Genomic DNA, 24,489 nt, shown 5'->3' with positions numbered 1-24,489 from the left:
GTTTAGGTTGAATATCAGGAAAATGTTTTCCATCTAGAGGGTGTCTGGGCACTGGAACTATAAGGTGGCCACATCACCAACCTGACAGAGTTCCAGAAGTGTTTGGACAATGCTGTCAGGCATGTGGTGTGACTCTTAGGGTGTCCTGTGCAGGGCCAGGAGTTGGACCTGATCCTTGTGGATCCCTTTTAACTTTTAAGGTTATTCTGTGGATCTCTCAATCATGTGCAAATTATTTTCTATAGCATTATCAACTAATATTAATTATTTAAAATAATATTAATTTATCATTGATTGTTTAAAATCATTCCATGTAAATGATATCATTTTTGTACATTGTTATTTAGGTAACTTAAATAATAAGCGAATATGTAAAGAATATATGTGGTTGTGAAGTCTAATACATTTTTAATGTTGCGCTCTATGTAGTTATCATATGGTGTATAATGCTCAACCAAAGTTATTACTAGATCATAAAGACAAGTGGATGATGGCCAAGTGATTGCTGCAGAAACAAACAGGGACTTCAGTTAAGGTGTTTCTGCTTTAAACTGTATTTTTGACCACTCTCTGTCGTTTCATCTCTTGGGCCATAGGATAGATTTTTCAGTGAATCTCAGAAGCAGTTTACTGTAGGTTGTGTGGGTTTGAGTTAAAACACACTGCATCCTTCCATGCAGCAGTTTGCACTGACAGCGGAGGGGAAGAGCGTTACCTACATGTTTCTTCTGTTGTTAGGTGGAAAGTTGTAGCAAGGAGGTTGTTAGGGTGGAAAAAAGAAAGATACAGTCATAGGGGCATTTTGTTATTGTTTCACTAAAGGCAGGTTTCAACTTCTTTTGAATGAAATTAAAAAGTAGGTTCCTACTTAAGTACCATGACATGTTTAAGTAATTGTATCTGTAAGTACAGGTATCTGTAAAACTATTTGCACTGTGAAGATTGAATCCTGAGGTGAATATTTGCAGACTGAAGTGACTTTTTCTGATCTAGATTAATTATCTTGCTGTTTCATTTCTAAGGGCATGCTTTTTTATCAAAATCCATGTCATTTTACAAGTGTTTTATACTGTTAATAATGAGTAATAGGAGATTAATTAAGCATCACTTCTGTCACAAACAAATATTGTGCCATATGTTTTTCATTAGTATTTCAAATTCTTCTTTTGCATTTATTAGTTTTAAACATTGAAATAAAAGAAGCACTAAATAAAAGTAGTCTCTAATGACATTAATGTTGCCAATTTTATTTAGAATGGATGTTTTGCAACCATTTTAACCTCAAGCAAAGAAGCTGTTGCCCCACTCAGCCTAACTTAATTGATGTCACAGCTGAACAGAAGTGATTCATCCACAGTGACTCTAATGTTTTCATGAACTTAGGTACATAATGAGATAAAGAGTACATTCATGTAATGCAGAGTATTTAATCTGGAAGTTAAAGTGTCTACTCACAAAATAAGACTTTTAACAACTGTCAATTTTGTTCTTGGATGTGCCTCTTTCCTAATTCCACAATCATTGAAACATTTCAATGGTCTGTACTTATATTTGTAATACAGACTTTAGAACACAGTTCTTAGTCTCCCTGTAAAAAACCAAATTGTGAATGCTCTGAAGGAGAAGAAATCTTGATTAAGGTCTTTCAGAATATTTAAACTTGACAGAAATATTGTTTTCAATAGAATCTTTGCCTTGTATTGAAATGGAGTTGGGGTCCAATCTCTTAAGTCTAAATACTTTGCACTTTATCCAAACTGGGAAAGTTTGTAAGCTGTGAAAAAAATATTTCTTAAGTCAGACATTGAACTTGTGGTTTGGTGTTTTTGTCAAACATGGAAAACACTCTTTAGCAACCACATATCTCCTCTGGCTTTTCTGGTAATATCTTAAAAACCCTCTCTAATAATTATTTTGTGTCTTCTTATTAAAATAATTGACCGTCATAAAAATGTGTTAGTTGCTCCTTTCCTTATTTCCCTCTTTTGTATTTTTTTCCTTCCTATTGCCAATCATATGTCAAACTGGTGACTATCATGTCAAATACAATGTATGAATAGTTTGGTGCAGTTTATGTCCTGCAGTCTTTTATCAGTGTTTGCTCCCAAGTGAGTATTTTTAACTGGGACATCAATAAGAATATTATTCATTGCTGAGTTCTATGTATCATGTATGTGGCTTGTTTTTTTTCTTTTCCTTTTGCCTGCCTGTACATATTAAAAAAAAAAAAAAAAAAAAAAAAAAAGAAATAAAAGAGGATTTTTTTAGCAAGTTATTTGATTTTAAAGCGAATTATATGAAAAAGAAACTTGTCAAGATTAGCAGGTTTCTGAAGATACTTTGCAGTGAGTTGCATTTGCTAAAACAGTACTAATGAAAGTCAAAAAGTACTTTTCATTCAGTAATGAAATCATGGATTTTAGTTACACATTGTCCATTAAGAAAAAGTCACTTTTCTGCTGCTAAATATTTTTTTTTTGATGCACAATGTTTTATTATGTCTTCCCAGGGATATTTTTTTGTTGAGATGCAAGGGATGCAGTGCAGTTTTCAGAAGAGACAATAACCTTTGTGCAGAGTTGGGCTGCCTGTTGTAAAATACTGAACTCGTGCTCAAGTGGGACTGTATTTGAGCTCTACTAAAAAAGGCTGGAAAAGTCACTCCATTCACACTGGAAAAGAGATTTGAGAACTGTGAAGGGCAGAAAGAAAGGAGAACATAAATGGAAGGGAGTATGCAATGTAAGCAAACCTATTTCACAGAAAGGACAAGGGATGGTCCATATGAAAAATGAAGCTTGTACAATCATTACGTCTGGTAATGTTAGTGAATTTCCATCTGAGGGCACAAACAGATGCGTCAGAAGCAGGATGATGAAACAGATTTCAAAATTATGAGTGAAATTTTTAGTATAGCTAACTGCTGGTTTATCCTGCTATTGGAACAGTAATTTATATCAAGAGCTGGTGATTATTAAAATGGTAATCAAAATTATGAATCATGTACGCTTAATGAGACATTTGATGTGAGATGCAAGTTTGCATTGAAATGAAACTCCATATTACAGAGTCAAGGGAGTAGCCCACCATCACAACATTTCTGAGAGTATGAGTTAATGAAAGAAATGGCACATTTCTGACCATATGTTGTATGGATTTGCTTATTGAAATTGAATTCACGGTTACCTTGGAAGAAAGACAAGAAAAGCTGTATAGGCTCTCATCTTCTTCAACTGTTTATGTGGCCTGCAGAAAATACTGCAACTCTCAAGTTAAAAGCATTAAATTAAAATTAATCTTAATTTAATTAAATGATTATGTTATTAAAAAAGCATCATGTTGCTTTTGCTCACAAAAACACGGTAATGTTGTTATTCAAAAAATGCATTTGCTCATATTCATGGATAATTTCTAGACCTTTTTAGCAGAATATTTTATCCTGAAAAATGCTAATCTGCCAAAAAATCCAGATTATTTTATTGAATTTTCATAATCTAAATTAATATCAAGATTAACCTTTTTTTTATGGTGAAATGTCTTTTCTATACAGTAGGTACCTCTAAATCACTCGAGGGAAAAACACAAATTCCAATGGAGTAGAGAACTTTTCTTATGGAGCAATTTTGTCCAGTATTACATGGGAGGGGCAAGTTGGAGGCTACTTTTTCCTCTGACTGATGCAATATTTTGTTTTTCCCATTAAAGAGAGACTGTCCATTAGAGTACAGTCCTGGCTATGCATTATATATAGATATAGTAACATAATTATTGTTCCTAGAGCAAAATTAGAATAAATAGTTTGATCCTGGCAGAAAGGAAGTAGATTTGTAGTTTCCAAACTATGGTTAACAAATTATTTTTTTAGGCTGAAGAAAAGAAACACTGATTTAATTAAAAAATTCTATTGGGAATTTTCAGATCATCCTGAAGTGTGTTGGTCTGTGAAGGTCTTACGTATTTTATAATACATGTTTTACTAGGGATTTCTGTGGCATTACATCATATAATCAGAGATGCTGCCGATTTTTCTGTTGTTATATTTAATAAAACTTGAAGGCACCAGCACAAAAAACACGCATTCCTTAAACAGAAGATTCATTTAGAAGTGAGTAGTTATGGTCAATGGTCATTAACATCAGGTGATGGCAATTCATTTGTTTTTTCTTGGCTGGGTTTTTGTTGTTGTTGTTGTTGTTGTTTGCATTTTTTTGCTTGTTTGGGTTGTGATTTAGCTCCAGCTGGTAACTAAACCCTACATAAGGGGATGTGGGAGAGATTTAGAAGAGTAAAAGAGAATAAACTTGTGTGTTGATATAAAAACAAGTTAATAGGTAAAGCAGAAGCTGTTCTCCCAAGTAAATTAACACAAAGTATTAATTCACTGTTCCTGTGGGCAGGTGTTCAGCCATACCCATGAAAGCTAGGCCCCATCACATGCAATGTTTATTGGGGAAAACAAACACTATCACTCCAAACATCCCCCTCACTACCTTCCTCTTTCCCCAGATTTATATTCTGAGCATGACACCAAATGATCTGGAATATCCCTGTGGTCTGTTGGAGTTCCCTGTCCCAGCTGTGTCCCGTCCCTGCTCCTTTTGCATCCGCAGCCTCCTGGATCAGGAGAAGCAGAAAAGGCCTTGAAACTGTGCAAGTGCTGCTCAGCAATAACAAAAGCATCTCTGTATTAGCAAGCCTTTGTTCTGCACAAATCCAAAACACAGCCCCATACCAACCACTTGGAAGAAAATAAACTCTACTCCAGCCAAAACCAACACAGTTTTCTTTTTCTGTGTATTGGCCTTAAATGGTGACCAAGAGTTACACAGATGAATTGTGTATACTTTTGTCATTTGTGGAATTGGTCAAACTGTGACAATTCCTACGCATTGTTAATTTAAGTTATAATTTGAAACTGCGGAAGGAAAAAAAAGGACATTGTTTATACTTAGCTAGAATCTCTGTAAAATACTGTTAGACATTTTCATACATTTTGAAATTTTAAATGACTGTTCAAATTCAGGAATCATTGTGTAGTTTTTCTCTCTGTTCTATGTATTGTGGAAGTACAGATGTTTCACCACTTGGAGTTATCAGACCATGCTTTCTTAATGTTCACTGCTCCCTGCCAGCCCCCATCCCACTATTCTGCTCACAGAACTATTTTCACAACTTAGTTCACAGTAGTGTGGATGATTTCAGGAGAAGAAGCTTAGTACAACAGACTTTACTCTCCAGTACTGATATTTGCTATGCAAAGTTCAGAGAATCAGAAAATTACTGTTAAAAGTGGTTGAGATATTTCTCTGTAGATAGGAAGGGAGCAATTGTATTAAATGTCATATTTTCTGTTATCACTTTTCTGAATGTGACAGCACTATAAAACGTTGCCAACGTTTGTATGGTACCATAAATGTATCTAACAACTGGCCTTCATCTTCTCTTATAACAAGACATGAATTAAGTATGTTTACAGTTGGCAGCAATCCATTTCAGTGCTGGGATATAGCACTGGAATTATGTGCTTCTCCCCAGCCCTTTCTCTTCTGCCCTTTAAAGATCATGATGGCATTCTCACAATTTAAAAGGAATTATATGAAAGAAAATTATAAGCCTTTGTCTTCTGACAGTATAAGAGAATTACTGCCCATTTAAATATGTACTTTGCCCACATAAGGGATTCATATTTAAGTTTTCATATCTTTTGTTTGTTTCAGTGTAAAGGAAGAACAACATGAAAAATATAGAGGCTCCCACATTAAAAATATTATTAAATAATGTTTTAAAAGCAAACATGTATTGTTATTCCTCCTTTACAAGTGTTCCTCTAATAATTCAAGTCAAAAAGAAAATAAACAATGTAGTAGTAGAAAAATGTCTTAGATTTTTACATTGTTATTCTTGTATGTTTAGTGTTGCACCACTGAGCTTGTATTGACTCAAATAATGAAAATCAGTTTCATTAGGTATTTATTCTACAACAACTTAATTAATCTGCAAAAATTATGCTACAATTTTCGTCAAACATAGTGCAGTTACTGTAAAAAACATGGGATGGAATTATGATGAAATTATGGGTGATTGAAATGTTTGCCAGGTGAGGCATGACATGGAGAGATGGGTATAATTTGTGACAAGAGAACAGGTTGAAGATAGTGTCTCACTCTCTGGACAAGTCTGGTGGGCTTGTTCTACAGAAAGAGAGGGCTAGCAGGATATGCTCCATTTAAAAGTAAACAGCAGTAATTTGTTGACTGAGACATGAAGGAAGTAACTAGAATTAACAATAATCTTAGACTAACTTCTAACATCCTTCATCACCCTTGATGAGGTACTTGGGGCTGGGTCAGCTGCTGTCACTCTTTGGAATGGGATGGTCTGTGGTGTTCCTCTATTGCCATGCTCTAGCTCTGTTTTCCCCCTTAGATATTTATAAATTTTATCACATTGGTGTTTTTTTCTCTTGAATCCTGAGCTGCCTCATAGTTCTTCTCTATCTCTGCAATTTTACCTTTCACGTCTCACTTGACTATAGGCTATGTAGTATGTCATAGCTCCTTCCAGTAAACTAGTGGCTTTTTTAAAAGTCCTATCCAATGTTATGTACTAGTCAAAACTAGAATGAAGTTACAGAAAAATGAATCCCTCCAAAGAGAAATAAATATCTATTTTTTAATTTCAGGGACTGATCTGCAGCTCAACCCTGAAGTGGTCTTGATTCCATTAAATCAGTACTAGTGTTACTGTTGAAATAAAGAGGCCTAAAATTTCCTCTTATGTCTCTAGTTGTTAATTTCTGATTTTTTTAGTAATTACTCTGCTTAACTGCATTTTAAATTATTAATAGTGATTTTATTTTGATGCGTACTTAATATGTAATGCTGCTTGTTCAAAGATGATGTGCATATTTTTTTTAGTTTTCAATGTCCATTTTGCAACTCATTTAACCAATAAAAGGGTGACCATTTTCCCCAAGAGCTAATCTAATTTTTAGCAGCAGGGTTCCACAAACATTTCAGATTCTTGAAGAGTCAAAGATCAGTAACATGGACATAAACTTAGGTTATAGTAGCAATGAGTCGACACATTTATAAACAGAGGTTTGCAGTTGGGCTGACCAGAGTGAAAATTCTGTTTTGCATGTGTCCCTTCTGATTTCCAGAGTACTATAACAGGTGCACTGACAAGGTTTCAGAATAGATTGATCTTTTCTTTGTCTTTAATTTCCAGCTCTACACATCTCATCCCCTCTGAGTGTTTCCTCAATATTTCTCAGTATACTTTTCCATCTAAACTTTGAACCAGTACCAGGAACTGAAAGATGTGGCTGAAGAAGAGAGGTGATTGGGAAATTAAGCACTCAGTTTGTAGGAGGATGCAAAACTCTTCAGTCTCTCATCCAGCCATGACCTGCTTGTCACAGTGTAATGCTCTTCCTTCTAATGTGTTGACTCTAATGTGTCTTCATGGGGAAGAAAAAAAAAAAAATGCTTTAAGCTCTTCTTTTGGAATCCATCCAGAAATATTTCTCCCTAAGCTTGTAACAAACAGCTGCCAGGACTCCATGAGTCCCTAAACGTCCTCCTCATAAACATTGCATTAATAATGTGCTTGGTCAACAGTTTCACAGAGGACTGGTCCAAGGATACAGAGAGAGGAAACCAGGACATGAGTGACATTGCTCGACTTCCTGCCAAAAAAAAGGCCTTTGTTTTGTGCTTCATTTTCACAGCTGCTTCAGCTGATTGATTGTGAAAGTGGAGTATATACTGTAGGCATACCCAGTATCACCTGTCTTCCCTCTTAATATATTGAGAAGTTTGTTTTCAAGTCTAGAGCTTTTCCCCTCTGTCGTAAACTTGTGGCTGGGCAAGCCCACCCCCTGGACTTGTACCTCAGATGCATATTCCTGAGAAGTTTATAAAGTCATGACAACTTTTAAAACCAAATAAAAGTTAGACTAGTATTCATTGTGTCTGAATTTTTGTTGATGTAAAAATGGTTATCTGAATGCAGGAAGAACAGGGACACAAACAGGAAGTGAAAAGACTATAAAGAAAATGCTGTGGCCTGAATTGCCTGACCTGAACTAGATGAAATTTCATCTGTGTTTTGGAACAAAATTAATTGTTTATATATATGTATTTTTAACAAAAAACTGAACCCCATGGAATGATGAAACTCTAGAGAACTAAAATCTATTTACTAGTGGCATATGTGATTCAGTAGATGGTGCTCTTCCCTCTACAGATCGTTTATGAATCAAATTCTGAGGCTGCGATAGAACAATGCCTCATACACCTGGACTCCAGACAGCTGTAGCTTTTTAGCTATTCAATAGACCATGTCATAACAATAATAACAGTAAAGATTAACAGCATTTCTCAGATTAAGTTTTCTTTTTTTTCTGTGTGCATAACTTTTCTCTTGCTCCTTCCCCTGAAGTGTAAGCATGGACTGGGGCCTGAATATTCTCTTAGTCCTGTGCCCCAAAGGATTTCTGAGCATCTCTGACTCAAGCAATGATGTTGATGAGTTTGTCTCATTTGCCTAGCAGGTTTTTTAATCATAATTAGTCATATTTCTTATATTTTCTAGTTTCTTCACTGGAGGATCAGCCCTTCTGTTGCTAACAAATATCCCTTCCTTGCCCCATTGCCCTTAAAGTACCCCTCCCACCACCACCACAAAAAAACCAAACCAAACCAAACAAACCAAAACAAAACCAACCAAACAAAAAAACCCAAAAACATAGAAAGCCAAAAACTCTCATAAATCTCTCAGGTATAGATAACAAACTAACAAACAGTCTCATGGGTTTTCAAGTAGTCACTTCTCATCTATACCTTCCTTGCAATGTTTTACCAGTAAGAGCCCTTTCCTCATGCTCTTCAGAACCCAAGGAAGCAGGACACTGATGGAGTCTTGGGTCTTTAATGCATTGAAAAGAATGCATGAATGCATTGAAAGGAATCCCAGATTTAATTCCAGATACTAGTCTATTCTAATAAATATTCATTCCACCAGTCCTTTCTCAGGCACCTCAATTGCTTTTTGGTCTAACTCATAGGGCACTTATGTTTCATGTAGTTGGGGAAGAGACCACAGAAGATGATTGTGGAAAGCTGCTCATGGGAAATCTGTGCATTCCTATTGACACTCCTTTGAGTGCCATCACAGAGCAGTCCGTCACATCTGGAATCTGAAAGGAATGATCTTGCACTTCCAACATGCAATTTGGATGTGCCAAACAGGTACCATTGAATTGTCAGATCTTCTTTGACCTTACTAATCTATGTATCAACACATAATATTGACTCAAGTTTTTCTGAGTCAAGGTGTAACTTTAAATACAAACATGTGGCAGTATTTGGTGAGTTAATAATGTTCCATTCTCATGTCTTTTTCGCTTCTGCTTCAGGGCCTCAGCCAGCTGACCGAGGTCTCACAGGATTCTCTGTCAGTGTAATGCAAACTTGTACACATGAAAACATATTTTTGTAGGTGTGTGAACATAAGCTTACATGCACATAATTGTCATAGAAGGACTGAATTTTTTTTTTCTGTGTGGCATATGAATCTAGCTTAAAGTCTTATATAAATGATGCACAATGAATTTAGGCTGCTAAAGTGCTTTGGCATTAAGTGAATCCTGTTTATGTACAGGGATCATCATAAAAATGTCAACTCTTGCCAGGAAATCATTATAGATTTAATTTTTGTTTTGTAGGAACAGTCTTCTGGATTGTTGGTATTCGTATATCTGTTGACAGTTTTTTGATTTTTAATAATTATTGTGTGTTTCTTCTTTTTATTAAAAGTTCTTTGTTTTGGATATAGTAAGGCATTATCGTGCTTCCATTAATGTTTCTTTTAATTGAGGCTGAATGTATAAAGACATGGTAAAAAGTAAGTAGATCTTTAAGACTGTTCTAGGCTTTTCTTTTGTATGATATGTGATACTAATAATGCCCTACAGAAAAATAATCTCAGAACTTCATTATTATAGTGTGTTTCAGAAAGAAAGCATGACAGCTGTGTATTATTACTAATTTAAATTACCAAGCTTCTTAGCACCATGCAAGTTAGTCTTTGAAACAGAAACTATTCAATTTAGATTATATGGATTATAATTAAATAATTTTACATTTACACAGGAACAATTGCCATATTCATAAGACCTTTTCACAGAACAGTAATGTCATATATCTTTACATCTATATAGATGCATACTTCTGAAATACTTACATTAATCAAATTTTAATCTTAAAATAGATAAATACAGCAGCACTTTCTCTATGGAAATTTTAGTAGTAATGCAATTCCTGTTCTTGAGGTAAAAGAAAGATGTTTTTCCTTTTTTTACCAGATCCTTTTTGTCCACAATTTTAAGAGTGATACCAGATTATTTGCTTAACTGAATGAGTTCACTCTAGCACCATTGCAGCAATTACTTAACTGCATATTTTTTGTGATCTTATTTAATAAACAAAGTATTTATTTTTATTTGCAAGATGACTGCTAATTCAGGATCCTAGAATCTAGGTGCATCACTTCAGCACACTTTGTCTTTCTGCTTTCCATAGATTCAAGTTGCCCTTAATTTCTTTGAGAGTCAGTTTGAAATGCAGGTGCTTATCAACCCTTCAAAAGAGGCCATATATGACTCAAAGCTGTAGGCATTGTCATGTAAAGTTAAGAAATCTTTTACCTTTAACAATAGTCTCTTCCAAGTGGGTGGTGATGAGAACGAGGTAGTAGTACAGCTACTGACACTGTTTCTGCACTGTGGATGAGGAGAGAATTTAAGTCTCCAAGGCTGTCAATCCAGCATGAAATTTGGATATTTTTAAAATTATTATTTTAGCTCTGTGAGTCATTCTGTGATACATAAGGATATGTGCAATAAATAGATAATAGGTTAGATCTAGCCAAAGTGTTTCAGTGTGACACTGGAGATGCACTTGTTATGCTTTTTTGTCTTTGTGTCATTTTGTAGGAGTATTTATAGATATGTAAAATCAATGATTCAAGTTTAGGTAATTAGATTTTAAATTCTGCTCATTATCTTCATATTAAAAAAAAAAAAATCCACAAAGAAATATAGCAAGAGTGTGTGGTTGTCATTTCAGACACAGATTCATGTCTCAGTCTGAGTCAGTTCCACTCATCATATCTGATCTCTCAAAACAAGTCCTGCAACAGAGCTGATAACACATAATGCTGTATGAAAACAGAAGAACTTGTGAAGATCTAAAATTCTCCATAATTCTAGTAGCAGTTTGTTTGCTGCACAAACAAGAATTTTGATTATCATTGATTTAGCCTTAATGAACACAGATGTATTTAGTCATGCAGTTATTCAGCATTTAGATATCTAGCCATAATATTTGACTCAGTGATATTGTCAGCATTGATGCTGAGAATTTAAAATGCTAAACACTGATGTTCTCAGTAGTATGTGGAAAAGTTTGTTATCATTTGTTTGTTTGTTTTTTTCCCCCAGTAGAATATGTTAAAGAGCAATAATGGAGAATAAACTATATTATGCATCTCTCTTACTGTTTCTATTTCTTGTAAAAATTGTACTTCACAAAACTTCTTCATGTGCAAATCCTGAAATCTTGTACAGGTCCTCCGCATATTTTTTAAGTTTCAAAGTTGTTTGTGCATTGCATATCAGCATACAGCAATATATGGTACCAACAGATGAGTTAAAATCTGAGCATATACAATCTGACATCAAATTTAGAGCTGGATTCCTCTGCAAATTTGGGAGATTATTTTAAAATAAGAATTGTAACATCCATTTAGCATACTAATCAGTTTAGTATTTATCTTCCTTTAGTATGTTGATCATAATTTAAGCTCTCTCTTGATAATGTATTTCTATCATTTTTTTTAAATTTTTCATAATATACCTATGTCAACTTGTTATTCATTAGATGTTAAAAACCATATAGAGTTGCCATGTCCTGACTCACCGTATGTATCCAGCACCTATATATATATATATAAAAAAATTAATTCCAAACTGTTTCTATTATATCTCTGAACTGACTCCGTAGGCAGAATAAATATAAAATACAAAATTGGTTTTACCTTTACTTCACTCCATAGAGAATTCTTGTTAAGCACAGGTACACGGTCATTTCAGAAATTCTGAGAGCAAGAAGAGAGAACTTACAAATTAAGGTTAACTGAGTAAAAAGCCCATCAAAAGAATGAACATATTTCTGCTAATGAAGAGATCTATTTGTTACCTATCAAGAAAAGGTATCTGATATTAATATTTATCATGAATGTGTCCTCCAGAAAAGAAGTAGAAGCATCTAATGGGTATGAATATTTCAACCAATACTAGGGAAATGGAACAAATTAATGGTTTAGCTGTTACACAGGTTTACAACATACTTTCTTTATGATGGTCTCTGTACTCTCTAATTTCCTGCAACCGCATTTCAGAAAAATGGATGAGAAACTCTCACGTCAAAAAAAGCTCACACACTTTATTTTCCCTAGTTTTGCAATCTTTAGCAGGAGAAACAAACATGCAATTATATTTTGTCATTGGAATTTCAAGAATTGTATCTATAAGTTGTGTTAGTTTTCCCCAAACAAGGTTATAAATTATAAACAACAGATCTGATCCTGGTAATTTTTATCTTTAATTTCTCTACTGGCAAGGAGAGATTTTTCTTATTGCTGTTGGCTTTTTGTTGTCAAATAACTGGAGATGGTGGTCTTAAAATGCAACTATTTCCAAGGACTGTTGTTCCAGTATTTGTTGGGGCAGTGAGAAAACTTTAATTCAGCTATCCTTGACACAGCAGGACTTTTTGACACCTAAGCCTGTTTCTTTCCTTGGAAGTCTACAGACTCTGCCATCCTATCATTCTAGTTCATGTTCTTATTTTCCTGTAGTCTTTCATGACATGAAAATCTTGAGACTCTTCATCACCTCTCTTTTGCCCACAGCAATCAATATAAAGATTCAGAAAGTGAATATACTGTATTTTTGGGTAATCTGCTTCAGACATCTCTTTCCAAAGTGGTATTTAACCAAGATACATGACCTATATAGGTGAAGAAATCAAGGGATAAGAAATAGAGGGGGTAGACAGTGTTACTATGCTTTGGTGTTAAATCTCATCAATGTTTAAAAGTGAGTTATTTCTCATTTAGTTTAATATATGTGTTTCCATTTAATCTGGGGTATTTTTTCCCCACACAAAGTTTTTACATTCTCTTCCCAATTATATAAATCAAAATTTTTCTTTCCTTTGGGTGTTGGATTCAGACAAAAGTACATATTTACCTTTACAAAATCAATAAGATGAAGATATGGAATATCTGATATGGAATATAAAATAATTCCATCGGAGGAAGAAAAATAAGACCTTTACGTCTATTTGCCCCTCAACCCATTTGTTGTTCTGGAGAATGCTAATCTTGGTGTGTTCTTTACTTTGTGTCAGAGTTGTTCATATAGTTCAGCTGCACCACTATTTTGAAACATTTATAAGAAAAAAAAAGAGGAAAAATACAAAGCCTCAATAAACAAATTCTAGCAAGAATTTGTTTCTGTGTTCAACTTTCACTGTTTGTTGTGTAATCAGTAAAATAAAATTTGGAATATTTCAACACCTACTCAATGTGCATGCATATCATTGTATCCACCCATAACAAATCCGTCAGTAAAGCCGGGGTGATGAGGAATGATTAATGGTAGGAGATTCTGAAGTAAACAGTCATACAAGTAGGAATAATTGTAGAACTCAATTTTTGCATGGATTTCTGGCTGGTTTTGAGACCTTTTATATTTTATATATGCATAATGTACCACCATTGTTTTTCTACTGAAAGGTAAGTGTCATAAAGATTTTTGATTTCCAAAGCAGATACTGTATTTTAAAGGTAATCGTGGGCATCATAATAGAATATGCTAAGTGGCTTATGTCACTGATTGATTTTCAAACTGAAGAAATGTGTATTTTTGGAAATTACTTTTGGAGAATAAGTATGTGAATATGGTCAAGAAAATTCCTGTGTGAGAATACAGCTGACCAGAGACTTAAACTAATTAAAACTGATTTTGCTGTTGTAATACACCTTAATAACACTGTGTCTCTCTTCTACAAGATCACCAGATCATGTATTTCCTTTCTTAAAATCAACAGCCTATCTTAAGAAACAAAATTCCCTGAATTTAGTTGACTGTAGATTTGAAAGGAGAGTTGTCCCCACTTTTCAGAGTGTAAGTCTATTACAAAAAATGCACTATCTTAATGTTCAGTAGTCTTCTCCTGTTTTTATTAAGAAATGCATTAGGGTATGCACATTTGATTTTATGACACTGCCCTTTACTTTAAATGTTCTCTGCATCTTTCTAATTTTAACAAGCCAATACATTTATAGACTGTCTCTTAACCTTCATTTTTCTAGAGTGAATGAGCTAAGCATTTTCCAGTTCCTCTTATAAGATTGGATTCTGTTCTTTCGATGATGATCCTCTTATCTTCTACAGCTTGAATTAATATTCATTGCACATGAATTGTGATCTACTAAAGTCCAGATTAAGTTTTGTATAGTTGCATTAAAAGTGGAACAATATCAGCTGATTCATTATGGTTATGTTTTCTTGGTTGTCCAGTAACTTCTACTAGCATTAAACTTTTCACCTTAGTCCTTCCATACACAGTTTGTAAGATTGCACTATTTATATAAATCCTTTTTGCTCAGTTAGTGAAAGACCTTGGATATACCACTAAATGTCATCCAATTTATTTTCTCCATTTCCAGATACTTGAATAAACACAGATAAAGCAATCAGACTTTATGAGCATGAAAAATACCAGGTATTTTCTTGTTTAAAATATTTGTCAAGGTAGGGATGGATAATATATCTTCAGTCAAGCTACATTGCTTTGTATTACATTTCACATATAGCTGCATCTTGGATTACTTTTATCTTATGAATATTTTCTGAAAGTTCTCAAATCTGCATTTCTTGGGAGAATTTCACTGCTTTTGAGTAAATTTAATGTTTATTCATCTATAATAAAAAATAATCATATATATGTATGTATATATGTGTATATATATACACATGCATATATATGTGTATATATATATGTATATATGTATATATGTATGTGTACACATGTATGTGTGTGTATATAGGTATGCCTGTGCTAGTAAATTTTATTTAAAAAAAAATCTTTGTTCTTTCTTTTCCTCTTTATTTTCCTGAGACTTTGGCCTATGCTATGTTCAAATCAGTAATTATAGCAATTATCACAAAAGAAAGTTATGGTTTTCCAGATGGATCTACTTAAATTCCTAAAATGTCTGAATGAAGAGGGCAGAATAATCTTATTTCTTGGCATCAAATGATTATGCTGGCTATTCAGAATGCACAGCTCAGGCTCTTCAATGCCAGATATCCCTGACACCTACATGCCTGATTAATGGACTCTATGCAAAGAAGCAATGTATAGTTAAATTTTTTATCCCTCTGTGGGACTATTCTGCTTTCCACTGTTGTAAACACATCTCCACACTTGTTTTTTCAATACTTCAGTGATTTAAAGATCATGTCACTGCATTATTGATTGTCTGTTATGGATTTTAAAAAATAATAAAATTCGCTTCTTTTATTATCTTTCAAAATTGTTGTGTTTTAATATAGTTCATAAAATTTCTAACGTCCTACCAAGGTTAACTTTAAGGTTAATAGAAGTTTACTTAAGCAGGAAAAAGTAATCTTTTTCTCCTTTTCTATCTAGTCTCTGGATGGATATGTAATACTTTCTTGTTTTGCGGCTTTGCATCCATTTCAGATAGTGATTTATTTTTCTCTTGTTTTCCTTCTTATGCAATGTATGCATTTAGAAAAGTCATGTGCAACTGGTGTATCAGCAGTTATATAATACTCATGGGACCTTACAATATTTGCAAGTATAAATTGGGACCATAAGTCCACTGTGGATTTGCTGACTTCTCCTGAATTCATTTGAGGTAAAGAGGGGTGAATAATATTAATTATTACAATAAACTGATTTAAAATTTTACAAAGTAGAAATACTTTTCTGATGAGTGGAATATTTTCATATTATCTGTGGATAGAAGGGCAAATACATTTCTGTGATCAGAAGTGACATATGATCCTTGATCCGTGGCCACCTGGACATGTATGTGACTAATGGGAGATGATCATACAAAGCAGCAAACAGAGATGATAGATTATTTTTATTGTGTCTGTCTTTTTATCTCTCTGTCCACTTAGTTGCAGAGGTTGAACTCCCCTGAGATTGTCAACAAAGCCATTATTCCACTCATTGGTCAATGGGTGTTCATTTTCTGCTGATTGCTGCCGGGATCAATGCAGCAAGTGCTGATCTTTTCTCAGGTTCATTTTCCAAGGGCAGTTATGTGGAATCCTCATAGCGTGGTTTAACCCCAGCCAGCAGCCAATACCATGGTGCTGCTCACACCCTCCCTCACCCACCAGGCTGCAGTGGGGTGGGAAGAGAATCCCAACAGCTGCAATACTTGTGGGTTGGCATAAAGACAGTTTAGTAGATAAAGAAAAACTCCTGTGTACAAGTAAACCAAAACAAGGAATTCATTCACCACTTCCCTGGGTTCTATATGCTTAAAGCTTACTTGGAAAGACTAATGCTGTCACACTATGATCATGTTCCCCACCCAGCCCCTTCCTTCCACCTTAATATACCGAGCATGATGCCATATGGTGTGGAATGTCCCTTTGATCAGCTGGGGCCAGCTGTCCTGGCTGTGTCCCCTCCCAGCTTCTCATGTACAACTCCTTGTAGTGGGGTAGGATAAGGAGCAGAAAAGCCCTTGACCCCAGGTAAGCACTGCTCAGCAGTAAGGAAAACATCCCTGTGCTGTCAAAAGTTTCCAGCACAAATCCAACCCCATAGAGCTACTATGAAAAGAATTAACTCTATCCCAGCCAAAGCCAGCACACATCTGTTCATCTGTGCCATAATAACAGATCATAACTTATAATTAATAGGTTGCAAGCTGTTGAAATAGTAAATCACACATAGGGAAAATAATGGACAAAGGAGTGATAGAAACTTTCATCTCTCCTTTATGCAACTATTGTAGTAGATGCTATGGTTTGTGTGCTAATTTTTGTTTTGTTTTTATTGGTCTGGTAACTTTTATTTTATCTTCTTAATTTAATAAAGGAGGTCATATATATGTTATCACACACTTAGAGGAGAGGTTCTGTTCATAGATGGATCTGGGCAGAGATGGAAGAAATTGCAAATCAGTGTTTGGAAAAAAGCCCAACTTTTCCACTTATCTTAGTATACACCTACAGGTATGCCTTATTGCTGAAATAAATAAATACTACTTAAAAAAACCCAACTTTGGTCTTTCACCAAAAATGTTTGCTGTTATTTTATGATGTGAAAAATGTCTTTTAATTGAAAGTAATCTCTGGAGAGTGAAATGACCTAAGGCAGTATTTGCAAGAAGTGCCTTGATATAGCACTCTGAGCTGTATATAATGAAATAAATCAAATTATACTGAACATAAACAGAAAATGTATGGCAACTCTCCATATTGGCTCTATCCAGTTAGAGACCTCTGTTTGGATGAAAGATTTTTGAGAAAATTGAGGTTTAGACTGATGTTCGCTTGATCTGTGCTATTTCTAGTACATATGGATTAATTTTACTAGAAAATATCAAGAACTAAATCTGTAAACCTGCAAAGGACAATAAGATATATTTCTGTAAAAGTTTAGGTTATAGGTTTTCAGGTGTTTTTCTGTTTGTTTGCTTGCTTCTTTCATTTTTCATTTAAGTCATATTTAAGTAATAATGATGGAATGGTTTATTTTGACTTTCTCGGGGATAAGAACCTGTCTCAAATTCATAAATTGCAGTATGTGTATCAGCTTGTCTTTGAGCACACAGTAAGGAAGAGATAATAAGATACCTTTTACAATATCATCCTACTATGAGGCTCAAATTCTGTTTCCAAGGTATTTGTAAAATATAATACCAATTCCATAAACTCGGGCTAATCTGATTGTAAGATGTTGCTTATTTATAAAACAATTATCTATATCCATATATTTATGAGAATAGTTCTTTTTTGACCTTAATTAGGTATGGACTAAGTTTTTTAGATATCTATAAATTCTAGGTGTATACAAGTAAATTCTGGGATTTATATTTTTCAATTGCTGAAGAATAAAAATGTAACTTTTTTGGTTTTTTAAGCAACATAAATATTTTTCAATTGCTTAGAAACCTTTAGTTTTCAGATTAAAGCTAGGTACTGTCCTGTCTTGATAAACTAAATCATTAAAATTTGTCAGTCATGGTGTGGAAAATAGTTGCACTACCTGCATATATAAATGCTAATTATGATATAGTTATTCCCTTTGTCTAGGAGTTGGTTTTCCTCTTTCTGGTAAGCAAATTTTATATTGACTTTCCTAACTGAGTAGCTTCTTTCACAGAGTGTATGAATATGACTTAAGTCCAGATATAATTTGTGCTGAAATCCTGTAATGACTCATAGCTTCAGTTCTTTCAGTGTAAGCCCCAGTGTAGACATTCATGTTCCAGAATGTGTCATATCTTGATTTAGTTTAAGCCAGCTAAAAATGACTTAAATCAATTTAATGCAGTGTTAAAGTTAGGAATGTTTACACAGAGGCTTAAAATATCAGTAGTATTTACACTGAAATTTCATGCAAACTGTATACATAAGACATCATTTAAAAGCTTAACAACCAGTAAAAGCTTCCACCGCACTGTCCCATCTCCCAGTCTATCTCAACCCTATCGCACCTCAAGCTGTTTCTGTTACATTTAGGAGTTGAAGGGACACATTTGAGCATGATGTGAGAAGACTTTCCTCTCAGGAAACCTTTTGTGCCTGGGAGAGAGCACTCTGAATCAGCTGGTAGTGCTCCTGCATGGTTTTTATTTGAACCGTGCCACTTCCTTTGCAAGGATGAGGAGGAGGCTCTCCTCCTGTTATCTTTTGGGCACAAATGCATCCTGGGCTGTGATTGAATATCCCCATAATTAAGTATAGCTATTTTCACCCTGTTTTGCAATGGATGTAATCACACATACCTGTGTGATATGGATACAAAACTTTTCTCTTCTGATTTTCTTGCCATGTGTCTTGTGTAGTTTTCATTCTGCACAGGTATTGTTGTGTCCACCCAAAGCCAGACAGTAGGGAATGGGTTGAAAAAGGTGGTTCATGGCAGTGACTGTTATTTTCTGTTGTGTTTCTTGCACTTCTTATTTTGTTAGGAATGGAGGAGTAGAGCAGTTTTTCAAGAGGAGAAAAATTAAATTATCATTGGGAATGGAGAAATACCCTGTCCAGAGAAATCAGGCAGTTTAAGGCAATAACAGAATAAGAAAATATCTTTATAAAAAGTGCGTAAACTGTGGCTTATTCCCTATGCAGTGGTAAAGAAATGGTTTATCAACCTGTCTTTAAATAATACATTTTACAAGGCTGGGAACTATATCTTCAAAAGCTGTATGATGGTTCATACATGCAAAGAATTTTTGTGTGTGATACATGAATGTTGTTCAAGAAAGAAAACAATAATCCTTTTATAAAATATGGTTGGATTACTTCACTGAATGTCCCAGAAGTCTATCTCAGAATTAGAGTATCAAAACCATTTTAATTTATTTTCCCTAGGCAATAAGTAAGAGAAATAGATGTGCACATTTTATGTCACTTTCAGACTATGCCAAAAAATTACATGATTTATTGGCTTAGTAGGGACAATTGATTCACTTCCATAAAATCCCAAGTATAAATCCAAACAAGACTTCTGCAATGGGGTATGTTGACTTAATCTCTTTGGGAGTCAGATTCTTTTCAGCATGGAACCACCATGAAACAAGAAAATAGCCCTGAATGAGGTACTGAAAGTTTGCATCCTTCAGGAAATTCTGGATAACTATATGAGCCTACATAATGCATTTCTTTTTCATAACATTATGCAACGGTATCAAGAATCCAAATAATTCAGTCTTAGTTATCAATCATCAGGAAACAGTAGTACCATGGATTTTTCTAATTTCCACATTTGTAATGTGAAATAATTTGACCTTGCAAATTTCTGTGAGGGATGAGAAAGACTGTGAAAGTCATGCTTTATTTCAATACAATATGGTGAGAGATGAGAGAATGTTTCCTTTCATAACCATGTGATCTCTGTGGTGGAAACAGAAATCACATCAGACTAAGAAATAATATTTTTAAAAGAGAAAACAGAATGTAGTGATATGTACACTGACAAAATACCAGAGAGAAAAATCTATTCAGAATTTGAAATTAAAGGGTCAAAAATTAATTTAAAGTTATGAGGCACTGGCAGGTTGCTGAAATATAGTAGAGTGCTTTAACAACAAAATACTGTGCTAGTAGTAGTAGATGGAAGATCAGTAGGTCAGTCTTTTCTTCAGTGGCCATAGTATGGTAGGAGCGTGATCAGGAAACAGAAACAAATAAACTGATGCTTACATTAGCACATCCTCAGAACATGACATGCCTTTTAAACCTTGGATTAGATGGTCTTCACAGATCCCTTCCAACCTCAAAGATTCTCAGTGATTCCCAAACACAAAGTGAAAATTGTTCGGTAATTAATCATAATGTGTAATTGTATTTATACTTCAAGCAGTTCCTCAGGGGCAATTATAATACTTGTTTAACAATAGAAGGACTATTGATTACTGCTGTTATTACTTTTATATGCAAATGTCTGCATGAGGTTCTTATCACTGTTATATGCATTCTATAAATAGTTCTGGTTATTGTTTACACACACAAATAGAAAGTATACAAGGAATTACTGTTGTCATAAATTACTGTCATAAACTACTGGTGGCAGGCAAAATATTTGAGGTTAATTTAAAATTTAGTAATTTGTAATTTGTAATAGCAATTTCTAAGATGATATGTACCTTCTATTTTTTTGACAGAGTGGTTCTCATAGTTTTAATGGTACAATTAGGCCAAGTTCTGATCTTCATGCAGCACAGGAGCACTTTCCACAATGAAGTTTTCAAATGATCCTGATGATTAAGTTTCAGAACAGCTGTGATTTTTTTAGTTTTCCCTTATATAATAGTAAATTAAGCTGTGGTATAATCTGTGACTGTGAATGTGTCTGATGGGTTTTTCTCTCCTGTGTCTATTTTTGTCCCCTGATTATTCTCATTTATTATGAAAGATGAATAATAGATCAGTGGTGTAGGTGTATGTATAAAGCATTTTTTTCCTGCTTTTTAAACACTTTTTACTTTTATATTTTATTTCCTATATATTGTATTATTATATTTTTCGTGTAAGATTAAGTATTTTTATATTTTTACATTTCATAAATATGAAACATAATATATGTTTAACATCTGTGCTCAAATAGGAATTCTTTCTGATGATAAGAAATTATTAGACCCCTCCAGTTAAGCTTTAAATTATGATTTTGCTTTTCTAGGTACCGAAGCTAATCTTTCTTATGTACATAGAAAGCAGTCAGCAGAGACAATTTACAGTTAATTAATAAACCCACTGGATCACAATAAGCTATATAAAGGCAAGTGATAAAGTGTATTTGGGATAGAAAATCACACTTAGGAGAAAACAAAGTTAGAAGTGTTCAAACATTTCTTTTATTTCCACGCTGCCTATTAACTAGATACATCCATTTTTGTAATTTAGAAGTATTAAATATGTAGCTGATATGATACACAGGAGAAACTGCAAATATTACAATATCTCAAATTAAGGAATGTTACGGTATTTTTGTTCCTGAGTTTTCCTTCACACATTACCTCTTAACACAGAAGAAATGAGTCCTCTGGCATTCATGTGATTTCATATTTTCTGTGGAGGTATTTGATGTTTGGCATGAACTTGTCAGGTATGTCTGTGTTCTGATGATTAATTAGAGATCACCCTGTTTAGTACCAGATGTTTTTTTAATTAAGAGGAGAAATTACATTTCCAGGTATTTGAATAACTACATTATGCAAAATTAACACCATACATACCTGCCTTAAAATTTTGTTTTCCTTGGCAGAGTAACTACTACTATGAAGCAATAGTTACTATAGCTACTATAAAGCAGCTCCAGATTAATAAAATACATAAGTAACCATTAATGACAATATGTCACACATATATGAAACAGCTATGGAATCAGAATGATGAAAAGCTTGTCCTCAAGGATAAAAAAACCCAAAACCAACACTGTTCAGATCTGCAGCTAGTAGGGAAGATTTATGTCTGTCATGGTGATGATACCCAGCATTTAATTCATGTCTGGAAGTAGCTCTACTGTCAGAGGCAGTTTGTGCACAAAGAATTCCCAAGTTCCCAGGTGCTCCCTAGCACTGTACGTTTGACCTTGAATGTACAGCTCCTGCCAAGTGCAATAAAATGCTATAAACACTGGAAAAAGCCAGCCCACAATAAAATAACTAGCTGCATTTCAATGTATGCAGTTCAGAAAAAAATATAATGATTTTTCTTTGTCATTGAGTTCTGGTGTGAATTGGCAAACATTTGTCTGGTAAATGAGATGATGACTGTAGCACAGAATACCCAGTTTGTGGTGACACAAGAACAGGTTCCACATTATTATTAAAATTATTGTTGATTAAGAGAAGCAGAATAGAATATAATTCCTGGTTAAAACCAGATGAATTCTTTTTCATTTGCTTTGGTTGTAGATTGTATGTTTTAGATGGTCTGTCTAAGAAATTTCAACTACTTGCACTTTAGAGGTGTTTCTGTTTCATAATTTTTCACAAGACTTTTTATGTTCGTTCTAAAGCACATGATAATCTCATGCTCTGTCAGTATGAGACACACCACACCATGAAATGTTTCTTTTCCCCCCTCAAAATGCACAGGTTGCCAGGAAAAAAAGGAATATGCAATGGAGATTGTTAATATGGATATATCCTGACACAGCGTACCTTTTGAGAAAATAAATACACAACATTTTGACGTGAAGGACAATTAACAGTGCCATGAATTACTGAGGACAGGTAAACTGAAAATTTCCTTCCATTCTTTAATTCATTAATATTGTGTATCTATTAAGGCCTGCTATTACCTTCTTTCCAAACCTTGTACTTGCTATTACCTTCTTTCCAAACCTTGTACTTGCCTGTTCATTTACAACTTTTCCTATATACACACAAGGTTTTATGAAAAAAAAGTCTATAAATGGGTGATCGGTGATCACTTAAATGACTTTTAAGTTTGTAACTGTAGGCTCTTCACTGACAGCAGACACAAATTATAGGGAATGAATTTATTGTGACTCTTCTGTGTCAGTCTTGGAGTCGTTTGTTTGTGCTTAATGTATAAAGCAGAGCTAAGCATTAATCATTACCAGGCAGAGAAGTCTGAATGCAGTGCAAGGGATTTGAGGTGCAATTAGCATGGAGCTTTTTATTAGAACATTAGTGTGTGTTGAGATGGGAGCACAGCCTTGTATTTTGTGTTTGTACAGAGGAATACCCTATCATGAGAAAAATTTAGGGTACAGAACATCCTTGAATTTGATTTTTCATTTTGTTGCCTTTTTTGTACAGTGATGATTGTTAAAAGTGAATTCTGATGGCTGCCAGCACTGGAATGGGAATTTTACATTTTCATTTTTCATATAGGTAAATGAATTTTGAAACCTTTTGGAGGTTAAGAATCAGTTTTGATTTTTCTTTTTTCCTTGTATTCACAATTTTAGAGACTATCTTATACACAAGTGTGCTATTGAGTGAGAATTATTTTGTGTTTTGAGTTCCATAACCATCCACATGTTCGTTTTTTTTTTTAAAAAAAAAAAGCTTTCAAGATAAAAAAAAATGCCAACACTAAAAAATTAGAAATAATAATATTATAAGAATATCAGGGGGTTTTTTTCAATTATCTTTCTTTCCCCCTAAAGAAATAAAATCTGTATAAATCGAAGATAAACACTGTTTTATTCTAAAGTATAATTTGTTTTCTTTTTAGTATTTTCAAATGTATAGAAAATAATTTCATTGAAGAGCAGTTTTCAATATGCACTGTAGTAGAATGTTACTATGTTTCCTAATAATGCTAATATATATTAATGGGCAGTGATGACTGTCTTGTTTTGGAGACTGCTGAGATGTCTTTTAAGAAAGTTTTTGGTGTGTTGATGCAGTACAGTTGGAGAACTTGTAATGATGGTGATGAGCTAAATTAGAATTCATTTTAATTGGTTGCTTTTTATTTAATTAATTAAATTTAATTTATTTATTTTATTTTATTTAAAGGTAAATTAAAAAATAATAGAAACTCTAAATTTTCAAAATAAATGTGAAGTGTCATGGCTGTAGACCTGTCTGAACTGATATTTGGTCCTTTTTTCTCTTCCCTGTAGGAGAAAGAGTTAAAGTTAACATAGTACTTTT

The 24,489-nt window shown here is 34.0% G+C and overlaps 1 protein-coding gene across 9 annotated transcripts in view; it reads left to right on the top strand.

The window, feature by feature from the left end:
* Positions 1-24,489, top strand: part of LRRC4C (leucine rich repeat containing 4C) — a 485,259-nt gene that overhangs the window by 256,531 nt on the left and 204,239 nt on the right. For 5 of the 9 annotated variants that reach the window (XM_015630824.3, XM_015630818.3, XM_015630815.3 and 2 more), the window contains exon 3: positions 22,954-23,091. The exons of 3 other annotated variants lie outside the window; for them this stretch is intronic. The gene's annotated coding sequence lies outside the window, so the exon portion shown is untranslated. Of the gene's footprint in view, positions 1-13,698; positions 13,867-22,953; positions 23,092-24,489 lie in introns of those variants that run through there. One more of the 9 variants, XM_015630820.3, reaches the window with a different exon arrangement.

Source organism: Parus major, chromosome 5 (genome assembly GCF_001522545.3).
Source record: "Parus major isolate Abel chromosome 5, Parus_major1.1, whole genome shotgun sequence".
NCBI classification, from domain to species: domain Eukaryota; kingdom Metazoa; phylum Chordata; class Aves; order Passeriformes; family Paridae; genus Parus; species Parus major.
The sequence above is the reverse complement of the archived record's forward strand: the minus strand, read 5'-3'. Positions and strand labels throughout refer to the sequence as shown.